The sequence below is a fragment of the Porites lutea genome, chromosome 4 (assembly GCF_958299795.1).
Source record: "Porites lutea chromosome 4, jaPorLute2.1, whole genome shotgun sequence".
Lineage (NCBI taxonomy): Eukaryota > Metazoa > Cnidaria > Anthozoa > Scleractinia > Poritidae > Porites > Porites lutea.
Window position 1 is genome coordinate 36,501,265 of NC_133204.1, and position 19,308 is coordinate 36,520,572.

Genomic DNA, 19,308 nt, shown 5'->3' on the forward strand with positions numbered 1-19,308 from the left:
TGTCTCCCCTCCCCTCCCGTCTCTTACTTTCACCCTAACGCCTACCCTAAGGGTTGATGTATTTTTACTCCCCCCAATCGTCTTCAGTGGTAAAATCAAAGATGGCGGCCATGCATTATAGACTTCAGGACAGAACGCGTTCACTCCCCCCACCAAAATAGCGCTAGCTATCCACCGGAAAAGTATTTGGGAAACCAATTACTGTATTTTATCCAGTCAATAGCGTTATCCACTTTCCGAACAACTCGGCCCAACAGTACGGAGTCGAATACATCAGTCGCAATCAATCTCATACTTACTATATTGAAGTCAACAATGAAGGAACATTATCATAAAACATATGCAAAATCCTGATATATAGATTTAGCCAGGGCTAAAATCGAAGCTCTCGATAACATTTGTAGTTTGTTCAAACAAAATATAAAATAGTGTAATGCTAAAGGCGATGTTACACGGGACGATTGGCAACGACGATTTTTAGCGCTACACAGCGTTACAATGCTGGAACAATGTTGTAACCATTCGAAACAATGTTGCAACGCTGTGTTGCGCTAAAAGTCGTTGTTGCGAATTGTCTCGTGTAACATCATCTTAAGCGGCGAAGGCAACGCCTGAGAACGGTGAAAACAGCAATAGGTCTAATAAGCAAAAAAGCAACTTTGCACGTGCAGCACACTTTTTTGTACATTTCTTCGCCGTTGTTTTGCACGACTACAACGTGAAACTTTCAGAAACTTCTTAGTTACAGATTTTATGGAGGAAATGTCATACGTGTTCCCGTTCACTTCTTTTCACTGCCGCTCATCGTCACCTTGCATTGGTGGCCCCTAGCACTTCTCATTTGATCGCCTCTACAAAATTTTCATGTTGTTCTTCCAACAAAAAAATGTCTCCTTTGTTTTTTATCTCTCGCTTTAAATCCCTGTCGCCCTTTCTCTCGTTAAGCTTCGCTGGCCTGCCACCCGCTTTCTCTTTTTCACTGTCTTTCTCTTGCTCTATATTCCAAATTTGTGGACATGACAATTTATCTAAGCTTAATACCGTAAAATTCCGAAAATAAGCCCCGGGGCTGATATTTTTCAAGGCCCAATTTGAGGGGCTTATTTTTGGAGGCGCTTATATTCGGAGGGGCTTATTTACAGAGGGAAATTTGCGTTTCGAAATTGATTGGGCTAGCCTTATAGTTGGAAGTAAATTTACTGTTTTTGCTTTGTTTTACTTTGTATTTGAGGGTAATTTTCCAGGTACAAGCCCCCGGGGGGCTTATATTTGGAGGGGCGATTTAACGCGGGATTTTTTGCGTTACCCGTTTGGGGGACTTATATTTGGAGGTGCTTATACATGGAGGGGCTTATTTTCGGAATTTTACGGTACTTTAGACAACACGGATACAGAAACAATTTTCGCTTTCCGTTTTCGTCTTTATTGGCTCCTTTGTTGTCTGTGCTTTACAAGACGCCGGTGGCTATGTGATTTCCCGCCAAAATAACCTCGAGTTGCATTTGGGTTACCATACCTGTTGATTGAGTTATTTTACATTGGTATACCTGTGGCGCGGACAGACGGTCTCTCGGGCGGGCGGGCGGTGTACGGTCACGTGATTACCAAATTTTCTCGGATGGGTAGTTTCAGTTTACTTTATTTTCTTACCCATGGTGCTCCGCTGGCGCGGTTCGCGCGCGAGAGCTCCGCTATAAACAGGAAACAAATTGAATTGCACCTGAAAAAATTAGACCTGAGCCTGCAATTATATTTAAAACCATTAACTGGTCAGCGAAGGACTAAAAAATAAAACACCTCGATGAAGGTTGTGACTAGAATGAATACCTTAAAACCAGGTTGCGTACCTGCGTGCGCGATCCAGTTATGTAACTAGAAACACGTTTATCGCAACATCTCGCGAAGCTGTACAAAGTGAAAGTTATTGGAACTCGGAAATGGTGATAGTTTCTTTAATGGTTTGTCTCACAATAGTCACTTTGTTATCTATCGCCATGCACGTTTTGTTTCATGTCGGTTGACTGCGTACTGCTGGCCTTCATCAGGCGATGGCGTCGATAGATTTACTGAACGGAACTATAAGTAACATTGCGATTGCTGACGATTGGTGCATACGAACCCAACTCACGGCAGTTGGTGGGTTTCAATCCGAAATAGTCCAAGTTCAATACCAATTCAATGAATGCTCATTCTTGACCTTGGAATTGACATTTGAAAATACATTGTAGTCTCAAAAGGTCTTAGATTTTTTTTAGTACTGTAGCTCTCTCACGATTTTTAATCATTTTCTGTCACGTGACCAATTCACGTTCATTACTGATGAAGACTGTGCGTTTCAGAAAAAAAGGCACATGAAAAATCTGAGATCTCTTGAGACTAGTCTTCATTTTAAACCTTCAACAAGTATAGGTAATAGCATGATTTGTGGTGATATTTGGTATAAATACCACGAGTGATATTTCAAAATTTTTATACGTAATTTCACGAGCCGTTAGGCGAGTGAAATTTGAGACAATTTTGAAATATCACGAGTGGTATTTATGCCAAATGTCACCTACAAATCATGCAATTATTTGTTTATACTACTACCCACAAAATGTTTGTAATTTTCACATGAAAGTATTTCAAATTAAGCTGAAATACCACTGCTCGAAGCCAATCAAATTGCAGTAATTTTTCATGTAGTAGTATAACAATTGAAATTTTTGTGGTTGTCTCAAAAGTGGATTCGCTTGCTTACGACGCCATATGTGGGTTGGGGTTTGTTGTTGGTTTTCTCTCTTGTTCGCTGAAGTGTTTCTCCTGGAGGGCACTCCAGTCTATCCCTCTCCACAAAAACTAACATTTCTAAATTCCAATTCATGACGTGTTACTGTAGATACAATATGTCCGCAAACTTGGTATGTTAACTGACTTTATTGTAATTTCATCTAGCTCTAGTTATTGCAAAGGAAACTCTGAAAAAGTTCAATCTTGCTGTTCTGGTTATTTATTTCAATATCGGATGGGTGCAAAGCGCCTTGGGTGACTGATAAAAATACTTTTCGTCAAAGATTTATCAGAGCTTTACAAATACAGCACAAATCATGACAAATCACAAGGATATTCAGACACTTCTTCCCGCGAACACCCTTCTTTACAACATTCTTCTACCGCATTGATATCAGCTGTTCTTCGCGTGATGGAGTGTCTGCTTTTCCAGGATCGCTCAAGAAAATCGCTAGCCTTTTCTGCAGAAATGGCGACCCCTGAAAGTAAAAAACAGAGGATGTTTTATGCAAAATCAAAGTATGACCCTGCGCCATCTGGCATTATTTGTTGCGTTTACTTGTTATATCGACTAGTTAGCCGCGCCCACCTAGACAAGCGGATTCCATCTTTACCCAGACTCCTTTGTTCTAGGGTCGTTGTTTTTGTTGTTAAATATACTTGTCCACCATTTTGTTGGATCGTACTCTGTTGTTTCTACTAACCCTGTTGACTGGAGCTGTAAGTAATATGAAATTGACCGACAACGCTTGAAACACCCTCAGAAACGTCCCCACGGTAATGGAAAGGCTAATAAACAATAACAGAGTGGCGACTAGTCCTGAAAGTATTGAAGTTGGCTTGCCCATTGGAATAAAGTAGACCATTTAAACCGCACCCATTTTCCCTATGTTAAGGTGGCGATGATATATTTTCAGTCTTCATTTTTTCAGACCAACGGCATTTAAGTACACGCCTAGTTGTAGCCCTGTCCATGCTAACATCGGTACTCGTCTTTGCTTGTTAGATCTACTATTATTTCTAGACAAGAAATTATAACTTCTCACCAAGCACTCTCTTGTACGCATTATGTCTACATCCATGATCACAGCAGATCTCCCAGGCTTTACGAAACTCAACTCCGCAGAGATGTGGAAGAATTTTTAGTTTTTTTTTCTCCTCTGGTGCTCTGCAACTGACCTTTATCGTGACCAGTGAAAGCAGGACTGCTATGCATATTGAAAATACAGATAACTGCATCTTGAAGAAAAAAAAAAAGGGCATTACAACAATTACAACAATAGCAAAGATCGTGCGCGATAACAATTGGAGCTGAAAGCAGAACATGACTTTAGACTGCAAAGTGAGGGGTATTGTTCTTTCTTTCCGCCCCCACCCCACCCTTGCACTTTTGACTTTAACATTAGCGTTCAATCTCTCTCAATTCATTTCGCACGTTCAACGATCAAAGGAAAGATGCCCTAAGAAACGAGACGTTGCCTGTTGGGTAGTGTGCCTTTTTTTCTCTTGCTTTTTCATTAAAATAGAATGTATAAAAATGCTAAAAGAAGCGTCTTTTGTGAAAACGTTGGTTTAATTTTAGTTGTGGGTGGCTTTTATTTGAAAATCACAGCAAAACGGGAATGACTCGCGCCATCTAAACTCGGACTGTTCCACTTATCCACATCTCTTGACGAAGAAGCCGATGACAAAACCTGGTCAAATCCGATTCTTCCTTCTTGTGACTTTTTTATTGACTTTCAAAACCTTGTGGGGCTAAAAATTGGAGTTGATTTTTTGTTGAGTTTAACAATGGTTACTAAGTAAGCAACAGTCGAGAATTACGACCCAACTGATTAAAACTGCACTGCGGCCTAAATGTTGAAGGACTCAGCATTTTGCAAAATGCGATCCATTTTCCTGAATATGCCGACATATTGTTCCAAGAAACATTGCAGACCATACCAGGAGCCCATAACCAAGAAAGAGCAACTTCATGTACTCGTGTCACTACCTTTTTTACAGCCCAGTTTATTTTAAGAGCGGTTTTGGAGCGAATTTAGAATATCTTTTAAGTTTCCCAAACCAGTCAGCAAAACCTACAGAACTAAAAATGACATTTGATATCTTATGCTTCGAATGCGCTCATAGACGGAGATTCCATTTTCGCGGGAAAACTTATCCTGACCCTATTTACGACGAAAAAATGTAATATTTCACACCCGTTTTCAGACCTGGCCTCAGGCAGAAATTATGTCATCATTACTTAGTTTAGAACGCTAACAAAAATGATTTCTTAAAATTCACTTCGAATTCGCATATTTCTCTTTCTTTCTTATTCATTTGGAATTAAAAAGAAAAATATGTTCCATGGACTCCCGTAGTTCCGTCTGAAACCATACCCGATCCCAAAACAAACTGGACAAAGTCTATACCCTTTTTCAGACCAAAACGGCGCAAAGACCCTACCCTTTGGGGCGGCACATACCTACGTGGCTTTTTAATATAAGGGAGTACCCCCCCGGGACTTTACCAATGACAGGTGACAAATTTCGGAGATGAATGCCATCAATTTAATGAGAAGAGAGGATATCCTCACTTCACTATGACTACAAAAATGACAGTTTATTGAAACACTTAACAGAATTCGTTGAGTGTTCCAATATTAGTAGTATTGCCAAATAGAAGATGTTTTTGTCATGTTCTCTGACAAGACAGGTCGGAGTCACGCTCTTGAGGACATGCCGGTAAGATTACCTTAAGTTTATTACTTATATACATTTCGTTATTCAATAACCACAAACTTGTCATAAACACAATGGCAGCATAGAAAAACCTGGACTCCTGAATTCACTCAGTCATGCAAACATTTGAAACTCTGTCACACCTGTATTCAGTTTTGAAAATAAATATCTGAGGCAACAGATTATGTACCCGTTTTGAGTTGAATTCTCTTCCGTCGTTTTTTCGCATGGCCAAAGTATAGTTATTAAAGTATACTTTATACAATCCGTCATGTTCATTTTCGCTAAGCTATGTGCTCACTGACCTATTTTGTTTTATCTCTTCGTTTAAAAATTCAGCAGAACCTGTTGTGTTTTTAGATACACTGATAAAGAAAGAATTCTGCTTGTAGATAATTTAAAATTTGCTGGATCAGTTAGACTTATTGTCGAGATCAGTTGCACATCTTCTGATTCAAGCTAGGTTTTTAGTAGAGGGACTAGTTTTTTAAATGTTAGTAACGTGAATTATCCAGCGCGTATAAAAGGAACTGAAAAAGCTTCAACGCTTGCCTTGTACAGGCAGTGATTTAGCTCTGCGAGATTCGACCCAACGAGGATAAAATGTAGGCCTGTATTGTAAATCGACAAAATCCTGTTTTCACTTTCATAACCACAAACCCCGATTTAATATTATATATTACGTTTTGCTTTGACTTTTTTAGCTGCATGACTTGTCAGTTTTTTTCGTCACTTCTCCGTTTTGAGATATTTCATAAAAAAGTTGAATGTTCAGGGCTTCAAATCTTTCAAAACAATGAATTCTATGACATGAAACAGCCAGTAATAAAACAATTAACGCAAAGTAATGTCTCCGCATGTAATTTTGATTGCATTTTACATTTGTTAACTAAAAAACAAGGCAATCTTTTTTTCTTATTTTGTCTTAAGCTAATCAGTCATTAAAATATCTCAAAAGTATAAACAGTTGTACCGAAAACGTAGATATGTTCTTTAAAGTCATTTTTGTATGCAATATGCTCGAGCAAAAAGACCATTAGGAGCAAATATATGTCATTTACGATTAAAGAGAAACAATGAAACTGAAATAGACGTAATATTAAAAGTTTTCAGATCTAATGAAACATCCTAACAACAGAATATTAGGTTTCAAATAGTTATACGCTGACATGATGTCTAGATTTTTTTCATTCATCAAGGAATTTTGAACACCTCGTACAATTGTGACTTTAATTTCATCTCTTTCCGCTGATATTCCTTCAGTTTTCAAATGAAACTACCAATAAATTCATTCCGAAGCTCGGCTGGAAGAGGCGAAGCCAATTTTGCTTTAAGATTCCTGATCAATAAAATCTGTATTAATACTTACTTTCCCTTTTTTCGATTCCCTGGGACCTTTGAAGAGGTATTTCACAAATCCCAATCGCTTCGGGCTGATGAATTTCACTCCCGGCACAAAATCGATCTAGAATGACAGTTAGCGTAACTTGTTGCCTCTCTAAATATCCTAGAAAAGCAAACAAAATCCCCGAGCTCATGACGCCAACGAACTCAGCTACAAAATCGTTTTTCTTTTTTTGTGGACACTTTTGAGGTCAAATCTTAGTCATACCTTTAAAATCATCGCATATTGACTAGTACAGAGTGGCAACTATAAAAACTATAAAAGTTTGTCATGGAGCCGGCTAGTCTCCTTCATTGTCTAAGTGCTAATAATTCTGAAAGAGATCGAAAATTCGGTTTTTAAGGGTGAATGCTTTGTGATTGAAGAGGAAATTGGGAGACACATCAACTCAATAACTTGTGGCTGAATAGCATGATGAGCTTCGCAATTCTTAACACCATTCCTGATACAGTACTCCTGTATTTAAAGGAGAAATTGAATAATAATCAGGGGCGGATCCAGGATTTTTCTTAGGAGGGGGTGCACCACTAACTGACCGATGACGTAAAAAATTTTAAAAGCGAATACGAAGAAGAGGGCTTTTGACTAGGAAATAACATAGTGTGAACTGCTGAGAATACATATCAAACGATAGAGCAGATTTTGTATGTCTGTCAAGCGACTGCACAGTGTTAATTAGAAAGCGGCCGCAGGTCATCCCAGGGGGGGGGGGGGTGCGCACCCCCTGCATCCTCCCCCTGGATCCGCCCCTGATAATCACTTATAATGAAGAACAGGTAGGAGCAGGTGAGGCAGAGCAAATATTATGTGAAACAGTAAATAAAACCGTCGCATGTGGGTATCAAAATAAACACAAAACTTTTCGAATAGCACGTCGCGGTTTAATCAGTGGACATCGTTTTTGACATGGAACAGTTTTTAATTTGATGGAAGTATGGTTTATGATTGATAGAAAGTGCAAACAAATGGAACAGGAAATATAAAAAATAATGCTATCACCATTTCACATTAATAATCATTGCGAAAACATTCATCACAAAATAGGGAGTTAATTTCACTGATAGCCATTGGTAGTCTTACAACTAAAATGCACCTCCATTCAAAATTGTATACTTCGCTTAATCTAATAAGCCAATTACCAAATATCGAATAATATCGAATAAAATACCAATGAAAACTTCTTGTTCTGACTTCTCGGATTTTTGCCGCTGGAAAAGACGCAAATTAACAAGTTAAAAAGAGTATGGCAGACTAGTGGTGAAGCGAAAGACTCAGAGCGGAGTCAAACTGTCGAGTAACTAAACCCAAGATGCTGAAACTCCAAGGAAATTTAAAAGAAAACAAGCGACAGCAAGAAACTGTACGAGCAACTAAGATGGCGACTTGAAAATACAGACTAGGCAAACATAGTAAGGCAGAGCATTGACAGCAGGCGGCCATCATGGAAATCTCTTCCCTACTACGTGAGCGAGTAAAGGCGTGAAAAGAATTATTCGATGGAAAGCAAGCAGGAGTGCATGTGACGAGGAGGTTATTTAATTTTACATGTTCAATACCAGGCGATGGAATTTAATAGATGATATTTTCGTAAGATTTTTAGTTTTCCCGGTATCAGGTGGGTCCTCGGCAAGTGTGAAGCAGCTGCCTCATACGCCAGACGAGGTCTGGGTCAGCACAGCTTCTGATTCATCTGATTCATATAATCAGAAGGAATCAGTAAGGGCAGGGGACATTGTACAACCTGTCGGTGAAGAATTATCATGCCATCTCCCCCAAAGATTAATGAAGAGAAGTCAGGTCCGAGGTTCACACACACTGCCTTGGCGAAGACAAAACAGAATAAAGCCTTCTCACGATCATGATTTTTAAATTAATATTTGTTTTTAGTGGCCTATCGGTACAAACAAGAGACAATCATTCTCTCTTGGTACAAAGGTACATTTAAACTTTTCCTGCCACCCCTTATTTAACTTATAGCAAAATATTTCATTTTCCAGACTACTGCGACTCGATTTGAGTCTTCAGACTGCAGTAGGGTAAAAAAGTCCTCACTAAAAACATGTGATTACTGATAAAACAATGCGATCGTTTCATCAAATAAAAATATAGTGACTCGTCTGTGACAATTTCATTCTATGCTTGTATCGTGGGAGCTGATCACCCAGTATCTGCTTGTTGTGTGTGCAGGACAGCTTGTCCCACATGTTTCAAAGTTTATGTTTACTTTCTTACATTGACTGGACTTCAAAGAAAGTCATTAAAAACTACATGCAATCCAAAGGAAAGAGCAGTCAGTGAGAAGTCGACAATATTTATGACTGCTGACGAGAAACATAAGTGACATTTGTACAAAGGTGTTTGACGGGTGTGATGAGAGCGAGATGTAAAGCAAAGTACGACGATTAAAATGAAACTTATTCAACAGCAATTTTCCTAGCCTGAGATAACAGCCGACATTCCACGACGCCAGAAGTCTGAGAAACGACTGCAGAAATTCCATACTGATGACGCGTCGCGGCACGACCAATCAGAAGAACTACATAGATCGTCGTAGTGACACGTCATCAGTATGGAATTTCTGCGCTCGTTCCCAGATGTCATTTCGCGGGGAAACCACAGATTGCGTCACGAGATGTCGGCTGTTTCCTCAAGCTACAATTTTTTATGATAATTATTTTTCAGTACTTTACTGAAGCACAATGTTATTTTTGTAACTTGAATTTTCTTGAAGTCTGATCTTGGTCAATCTTTGGAGTAAAAAGGTAATAGTTCCTTTATGTTTCTCTCCTGATGTCACCTATTTTCCCAAGGGGTGGAAGAAAGAAACGTGAAAGAAAAACTTAAATCGAAACAATATTTTAGGAATCGTTTCTTCAAATGTTTATCAATTAGGCAGACACACCCCTAGATGTCTTTGAAACCAAGAGAAACGTCATATGGAAGAAAAGCGTTAATGAAGTTTTTGTAGAAAATCACCTGCTGATGCCCGATTTAAACCACGTAACGATAATTACATCACCGCTTGAAATGTTTTAAAACCGATAAAAGATGTCCCAGGGGATGAACGCTGGTTTACTAAAATTAATTTGACTTGTTGCCAAATAGAAAAAGTGTCACCAGACGCGATGTGAAGGACAATTAACCTAAGTCAATGCTAAGACAAATACATGATTTCTGGCCATGAGGAACCGCAAGCCCTTAGATACTAGCTTTTCCAAGGCTTTCGGATAGTGGGGAAGACGCGAAAGAAAAAGGCACGCGAAAAGTTGGCGGAGAGGGAAAAAGGAAAAAGGAAGGGATAGAGAACGCCATGAACAGGTTAAAAAACGCTCCCGAATGCAGGTTACTAATTACCCTGGTCCCAGAGGTTTTCCTTGAATTTTTTGTCTTGAAATTTTTCTGAGGTTTTTCTGTCTCTCCTCGCCGCTACGCGGCTCGCTCTCTCTTTCGAGAAAAATTCAAGGAAAACCTCTGGGACCATGGTAATCAGTAATTGGTTGCACTGTTAAACGGTTCATCATCATCCAACATTGTTGTCGAAGCCGCCAGAGGAATTGGAATATGGTCCCGAAGCGGGGAACCTAGTTCACTGAATTTTACATCCCTGTACTGGACTTAACTCCCTAAATCTCTCCCTGTCTTTCCATCTATCGACGCTCTTTATGCCAGAAAACCGAGTTGCGGTTAAATTGCCGCGGTTTCCCTAACCGACTAATTAAATCTTATAACAAACGGCCACTTTATCAGTCTCCTGGATTTGACTTCGAGACGACCGAAAAACGAATCTAGCCACTGGTCGGAGAGGAACTAGAAACCGCAACCGCCGGACTGGGGGTCCGACGCTCTGACCACTCGGCCATGCCAAGCTACTCTGCCGCTGATCTATTAACAGTTCCCGCTCACCACGTCTCCCACTGATTCGCTTTAGGAAACCTCTTAATATTCACAAAAGTTACAGGCTGTATTTATCAGCTGCTTTACACTGTTTCGCTAAAATTAGTTTTTCATGTTTTTTAGTATTATTCCCTACATTTAAGTAAGGGACGTCTACAAATAAATTTTTTATATCGCAATCCAGAATTGTCTTCCATTTGACTTATTATCGCTCGCTACAGGCGAGTATACGAAAAGACGTTACGACCACTCTTCTTTTACACCTGGTTTTCAGCGCGTAAGGGTGTTGACATTTCTCGTCAAACCCCCGCTTGAAAGCAAAGCACGCAAGCACTAGGAACGCAGCATTTTAGTGAGGTGATCGGCTGAGGGCGCAATTTCGGCCTCAGGGCTCTTCCCTTGGGAAATGGGAAGGGTCGCTCCTCAAAAAAGGTCAGGTTCGGTCAGGCTTTGATAATAATAGCTCACGTTCGATATATTAAAATTCGAACATGACTCCGAGGCTCTCTGGTCATATTTCTATATTTTGTTTGATTTTCTTTGTGTTCCAATGTCTTCTAGGATTGCACGACAATGGAGTCGTGAAAAATTTGCAATTTTGTCCCCAAAGCCTCAGAGTCAGCTTTCTCCTCAGGCGCTTCGTTTTTCGCATGGCAGAGGCGGGCGCGAAACGCGAGTGACTGGTGATGAACCGCAGGGGACCAGGGTACAGACGGAAGGTGATCCCCTTCCCGCGTTCCTTTGCGCGCCAGTTTTCATAGAGAAAGAGACGCCTGGGTACGAGGCTGCCTCGGAGTCAAGTTGGAATTTTCATATATCGAACCTGGGTTGTTGCTGAACAGTAGAGGACTAGGGTTTTAAAAGGGACAGCTTGGAGTAAAAACACGTTTTGAGCGGACCGGACTGTAAACTCACAACTCCTTTACCGCTGTGTAGGCAAGCGTAGAAATCGCATTGCTTTTGTTAAGATCCTCTCCTTAATCTGGATGAAGCAAAACTGAGAATTTATGTTTCTTTGTTAGCCAAGTTATTTAAACCAATAGTTCTTTGTGCTAGTACTTATGCTTGCGTAGGCGTTCGTACACAAGACTCTAAGCTTTCAGCCACCGCCTCGCTAGTTCAAACCAGGCTTTAAATTTCAAGAACTCAAGAAAGAATATTTATCGACAGTTTCACTTCGATGGAGGAGTAAAAAAGGCGTCAAAATGTGATCAGTCCGTTTCATAACCTGCAGCACAGGTGGTATTTCCTTGCGTTTTTCAGGAAAGCACGAAGCACGGCATCAGGGCTTAGTTTGTTTGAAAGGTGGATAACGCCTGGCTATCCACTGTTTATTCAGTGAATAATCCTTTGGTTTCCCTGATACTTATCCGCTGGATAGGTAATTATTCGGTGGAGAGCGCCATTACGTTTGAACAACTGGAGCCACTTGAATAACTTAATATTCAAGGCTTTTGAAGACCCATTCCGCGAAAATTTCCGAAATATATGACGTATCCGGAATTAACCCGCGGCAAAGTTCCAACTCTTCAATTAAAGCAGTTAAAGCAGTGACAACTTGACAGATTTAACAAAACAAATTCCTTGGTCAAAAGTTTTTTTGAAGTCGTTGAAATGGTAATCAGTAAATATAAGGAAAATTTTCACAAATTTTTATTTCTTATCTTCAAAACTGACCTCTCATAAGCTTGGAGTGCTTTTGTGGGTGTTGTAGATTTGTACTTGAGGACGCGACAAGGTCGAGAAGCTTATTTAGACCCATATTCAGATGGCAATTCGTGACTAGATTGGTCATTTTTGGATATAGCTCGACAAACACAATATCTCGGCCACTTAGAAGCCTCTATCGTGAGGGGGCCATTGCACGCAAACAAGAAAACCATAATGATCTAATACGTTAAAGTATGTTAATAGAATACACGAAAGGCTGCTACCAAAGAGAGGCAAGCTAGTTGACCTTGAAGATGCTAAAGACCTCGAATATCAGCTATCTCGCAAAATAATCAAATAATGCAACAAGTTTTCTCTCCATAAAATGACGACTCCATATTTCTAAACTTGAACACTAATGCTTATAGAGGATTGCTTGCAAGCAAATAGATTACAGTCAATACCTTAATTTACCGATAAAAGCACGTACCTTGAAGCGCGGAATTAATTTTTCTGCTTTGAACGCGGAAAAATGTTGACGACGGTTTTTCTTTAAGTGCTTGCAAGATGCATCAAACGTCTACACAACACTCAAGGTGTTATAACGAATTCTCCAACCAGACTGCAATTTCATAAATGCCCTTTTTACACTCGCCCTTTCGCACCCCAGGCTGACGCGTTCAAGATTAATGAATACACGAAAAAGGCGGTGCGAAACCATTGTTTTTTGTTCTGAGAATTAGTGCAAATGACCCTCAGAAACAGATTAGTATGAGAAAGGTGACAAGTACTGAAGAAGGTATTGATCTAAGCAATAACACTTTAATTTGCAAAAGGCAAACCGAAGAAAGGCCAGAGGCAGTATTGAAGCGTAATGACCATTCTGTTTTAAGCCTGTTGTACGCCCATAAATAATAAATACCTCTGCGTGCTAAAGAAATGCTGGCATTTTGATTCGACACCCGCATTCAGCAGAATCTTTTCCATTCGTTTTAACTCGCTTTTGACGCGTACACCTTTTTGTCAGCCCGCCGAAGAGTTTTTTTGAAAAACAAAGAAAAAAGGCCGGGAGTTCATTTTGGGTTCTCTGCAAATTAAAAAGGAAAATTAGTTTCACTGCTTTACTTGCGACTAAGTAAAAATTCCTCCTTATAGTAACTTACATTTCAATGTTGAAAAAAAAATGGAGATCTTTTTTAAGTAAAAAGTCGCAAAAAATTTCACGTGCCTATTGGTCTCTTGGACTCTTTGGAGACTAACAACTTATTCAATTCGATTCTAAGTTACAAGTCAAAGTGACAGAGCTTTTTAGCAGGGGGCGGGGGAAATAATAACTATAACAGACCTAGATTAATTTTCGCTTAATGAAATCTTTTACAACGCATTTGATGAAAGTTACGACTGAAGCCAACTGTATTTAAGAGGACTTAAACACATGAATACATAGCTCGATTCCAAGACAAGTACTCAAAAATGACTTGGTGAAAAAGTCTATGTGGTTAATACGCCAAGAGTGAAATGATTCACTGGGAGTATCCCACTCAGATGTCACTATATCCATATCTTCGTTCAAACTAATTGAGTGTAGGTTGTTGGGCAGGGTGCATGAATACAACATTGTTGTCAATACAGGGTTTTATCAATAGCAGACATTATATGTGTATTTAATGGCCACGGCAGTAAATTGTCTCAAGACAAAGGCTAGTAGCACAAACCAGAATTTTAAGGAGAAGAAAAAAATTGGACAAAATAAAACGTCGGGTGATAGCGCAAAATAAAGTTCAAACTTAAGTGACGAGTTTGAGTGTAGCCTAAACATTATGGCTACCACGATGAGCAAGCTTTGTTGACTGTGAAGGCAATATAACCTAAAATTCATATTTTTGTTTTCCTGTCGTTTCTCCTAGTCAGCAGTCTCTTTGAAAAAACACGGTCAAGGAACCTCAGCAGAACTGGCTTGGCAAGGGAGGAGAGGGTAGTTCGGGTATACTAGAAATAATACAGTTTCTTTAATAATCTTGAATTTCAAAATTTCGTTCAGTATACCCAACCCCCCCTCGCAAAAAAGTGAATAACAAATAATAATAATAATAATAGTAATAATAAATTAACATTACACTCGAAATGAGTTGTCGTGGGTCAACGACCGAGAGAAGAAGAGCGTATGTAAATTTCAAGAGTTACCGTAAAATTCCGAAAATAAGCCCCTCCAAATATGAGCCCCCACAGACCGGTAACGCAAAAAACCCTCCGTTAAATCGCCCCTCCAAATATAAGCCCCCCGGGGGCTTGCACTTGGAAAATTGCCCTCAAATACAAAGTAAAACAAACCAAAAACGGTAAATTTACTTTCAACTATAAGGCTAGCCCAATCGATTTTGAAACGCAAAATTTCCCTCCGTAGATAAGCCCCTCCGAATATAAACTCGTGATATTTCAAAATTGTCCCAAATTTCACTCGCCTAACGCCTCGTGAAATTTCGTATAACAATTTTGAAATATCACTCGTGGTATTTATGCCAAATATCACTGCATATCATACTACTACCTATACTAATGGAGATCATTCATCAGCGTCACCCGTTCTTATTTCTAAAGGATGTGGGCGAAGACTGTTAAGCAGCAGAAAAATTACACCTGTTTCTCGGTGTTGCGGAAGCCATTCATTTGGTTCACTTATGTGTTGTGTTATGGGTATTGTTAAGTGTCTTTTCCATTTTTTTATAGCACGTCATTTGGTGATTGTACCAAAACCTCCGAAATTGCAGTCATTGTGGTGCTCAGCTGATTGTGCGTTACAATTGACGTACAATCATTCTAGTTCAAGCTATCGATAAAGTATTAAGTGTGGGGTGGATCAGGGGGAGGGGTCAAATATAAAACGGGTGGGAATGTTCGGCAGAAAATTTGAATTTCAGCCCTAAATGCCCAAACCCGAAAAGATACTATTCTTAAATAGGCGTTTTCATTAATCGCTTGCTTCTTCTTCTTTTTATTTCTTTCTCTTTCTTTTCCTCTCCAGCCTCCTTCACGTAAATCCCTTCTGAGCAATAATTCTTTGAGTTAAAATATTGTTGTTTCTTCCAGAGCACCTTAAGGGTGGATTTCCACTGTCGTGTACGTTTTACGTGCGTACGCACGTTAACTTTACGCGCGTACACAAAATAGAAGCAAGGTATGAAAGGTCGAGCGAAACGTAAAAGTCGAAGGTCGCTCGACTCAGTGGGGAACTTAAGCAAAGGCGTTTTTGAGCGACGCACGTTAACCGGAAGTGGCCTTTTTAGATTCCTGAGCGGCGATTTTGCCCAAATTTTCAATTAAATAATCTCTAGAAGTGTAAAGAAACTAAGCACTACAAATTTTATGGCGTCAAGTTACATTAAAAGGGAAAAGTTCTCACTTCCGGTTGACGTGCGTCTCTCAAAAACGCCTTCAACCCTTTAAGCCCCAGTATCCACAAACAAATTCTCCAAACTGATCTCCATACATTTCCTTTAAGAATTAGTTGAAAGAATTTAATAAAACATTAAGGCATTTCCTCTTTCGTGATCATTTTTTATATTTTCACAACCTTATCTCTTGAGAATGTATGGACATTGTTAGGAGAAAATTGCTGTTGGTCACTATTGGCACTTAAAGGGTTAAGCTCCCTAGCAGGGCGGATAAAGGTAGGGCGGTGAAACGAGCGCGTCCGAGCAAAAAGGTGTGATGCAGTGGACTGGCACTATGTTTAGAAATGTTGCTTGTTTTCGACTTCGGTCGGGGCTTGCGATGTGGTTTGTACATAAGACACTGCCGCTGTCACTGAATTATGGCGCCTTGATAATTTGTTTTCTTGCACTTCTTCCTCGTTCCTTTGTGCTGGTACGCTGTCTCCGAGAGGCAAATGTTGCTATTTTTTGCGGGAGGTTTAGTTGGAGTAGACAAACATTTCTTTCAAAGGGTTTCTTTTATTACTTCCATGACTCTACCACTGAATTATATTTTCGTTCTGCTACTCGCCAATGTCGATGTTATTCCAAAACAAAAACAACTAAGTACTGTCTAAAGCACGAAGGAAAATCTCATCCATGTCATCCATGGCAAAACTAAAAGACAGCAGATCGTGTTTCATAACTAGATGACGTATATTTTATAAATGCGTGCAGCTCGTGCAAGGTGAAATTATGCTAATTTCAATCACCATCATCCTTCTTTTTAATTTTGAAAAAAACATCTCATACGTCTTTCTGTTTCTTCGAAACTTCAAAATTAGTTTCCCCTCAGTTTTTACTGTTTACCTTGTTTTGTTTTAGAGAGAAAAACGGAGAAAAAACCTTACAACTAACCTTAATAAATTTTGTTTACATGCGGTTGCCGGATTTGCAACGCATTGCGCGAATCGCCATGTCGCGTTGCAAACGAGAAGCAAAGTTTGAAGAAGTACAACGCCACTATATCAATATATATCAATCTAATTTTTTGTTATGTTATATAAAATTTATCCCCCTTTAACATATGTAAAAATTGAGGTTAAGAAGTGTTAAGCTTTTGCAAACGAAACGGTGAAAGACGATTAGGTGATATTTAGTGGAAGGAGGAGGTATTCAACACTTTCAAATTAAACTCAAATTTTGGCATTATACGACCAACAAGTTTGACCTATACACGTACAGACACAAACATATGAAACTGTTTATTGATATTGTTATGAAACGAATTTATCTATTTAACATTGTAGCCTGAAATTACAGAAAGAAAATAGGATTTCCGGTTTGCAAAAAGGAAAATTTCGCCGGCCTTGAAGCGCACCGGAAGCGCGGAAAGAGCGCTCGTGCCAGTCCTACTCCGCATCACACATTAAATGAAGAGCGGAGCGCTCGTTTCACCGCCCAACCTTTATCCGCCCTGCTCCCTAGTTACGTTTACGCGCGACCGTATTGCATTGCCTCTATATTTTTACGCACTTAAATTTAACGCGTGCACGCACGTAAAAATAACACGATAAGTGGAAATCGACTCAAAAAGACATCAAATAGCTGAGCTAGCACAGAGAAACCCCTTTTAAAGTTATCGTTTCCTTAGCTCCGTGTCTATGCAACGATATTTATTAACAGTTAACCCTCAGTTGTTCGTCTGTCCTGCGTTGAATAGCAGTTGTTACCTGCGGATCAGTGTAATTCTTTACTTAAGTTTAATTAAGTACCTCGCGGGAGGTTGAGTGCAAAGAAGAGTGGATAGAGGCCACTGAATCCATGAATGAGGCAAACAGCCCTTTGTAACCATTTACTAAATGAAAGCTCATAAAAAGTGCTCTGGATTTTAATAGCTATAAATAGCTATTGAAGAATTCTATTAAAAGTTCATGACCATCTGCAACACGGCAGTGCCCTGGTGGCCCGATGACATAGCTGTTAACCCACCAGTAAAGCACAGCTTCTCTTTGGCTTTGTGTGCCTTTTCCATTACTTTAAATAATTATCTCTGTTATTAACAGATCATTAGGACACTTTTGAAAACACAAAAGATAATTGCTTCTTGTCACATAAAGGGACAATTAGTGTACGATTATTAAGCGGTCACTCACCATTTAGCAGCCCCGCAGTCAGAGTTTGAAAACACTTTCTATAGAATACTACATACTACAATATTAAAATAACCGCCCACTGCATGAAGCGACCAAGGCCTATTGTTATGAATCTCTAGGGAAAGGTACACCTGAATTGAACTGGGCATATATTGATTTGATTTTCCTTCTCAGTTTAAGAGCAGCCCTTAGTGAGTAAACTCATAAGTCTTTACGCGTTATGTTTTTATCATACTGCAAGCACAGTTTGTGGACAGGTTGCTTGAATTTTGTCAACGTTTATTTTGCCAATAGATGGTTTTCACAGTGACGTCATCAAATTGTAAAGTCAAAATAGCTAGGTTTTATGAATTCTTCTTTACACTAGGTTGAAGATAAACGAAAAAATAAATCTTTGCACAAGGTTCTATTCCCGTAGCATGTTTCATTTCGAAAATACAGCAATTTGAACTTCCGATTTTTCACAGTGCGTGACACCAAAATAGGAATGCTGTCTCGTTGAAAAATGGTATCTCCTCTTGATTTTCTGCAGCATAACCATTTCAAGTATTAGAAGATATGTTTATGCACACGTACGTCGGATCTCGAGTGAAAAGAAAGAGCTTTTATAGAAAAAGTGTTGATTTCCGGCGGCCATATTGGTGCACCAAAACTGTATACCAATATGGCGTCTCCATACAAAGCTCTTCAAAGGTGCGTGAAACGTTTCGGCAAATAACTCAGAAACTGTGGGCCACAAAGACCTGAGACTTGAACAAATTGTTTAAAAATTAGTCTTTTATGACATTTCATTTTCTTGGCTTCTTCCACCGGACGGTTTCCAACTTATTTTTTTGTTGCATGACAGTGAAAACGATCTATATAAAAAATTGTTACTTACAGCCTCTCTAATGACTAGAACGGTTTTTGTGTTTACTTAGTTATACATACATCTTTCATGGAAGTATTCGCCGCATCCCCAATGTGTACTCCCAAGAAAATAACATCATTCCCTGACAGTTTCAGGGACTATCTATCTTGAGTTTTTTAAAGTTTCTTCCTTTGAAAAAACCTTTTAAATCAAATTCGGCCATAATGTAACAAAAAGGACCGTCAAGGACAAAGCCCACACGGAATGTCATAGCTCTGTACGACAAAAATCCATGCGTGAGATGCTACTAGTCACTTTCCTTTTAGAATAGGACCTAAGAGTTTGTGCTACCCTTTGAAGAAGGCTAAAATCATAATTACAAGAAAAATAGGACATTGCAACTATATATAGCTATATTCTAATTTTGGGAAAATTCGAGGACTTTTCAAGG

General features: G+C 39.4%; 1 long non-coding RNA gene across 1 annotated transcript; it reads right to left on the reverse strand.

Moving 5' to 3' along the window:
• Positions 1-2,941: 2,941 nt before the first annotated feature.
• On the reverse strand, positions 2,942-7,124 carry LOC140935543 (uncharacterized). Its single transcript, XR_012165221.1, has 4 exons — positions 7,105-7,124; positions 6,862-6,999; positions 3,816-4,008; positions 2,942-3,248 (listed from the first exon to the last, which is right to left on the reverse strand). It is a non-coding gene; the product is annotated as an uncharacterized lncRNA (long non-coding RNA).
• Between the last annotated feature and the right edge of the window lie 12,184 nt (positions 7,125-19,308).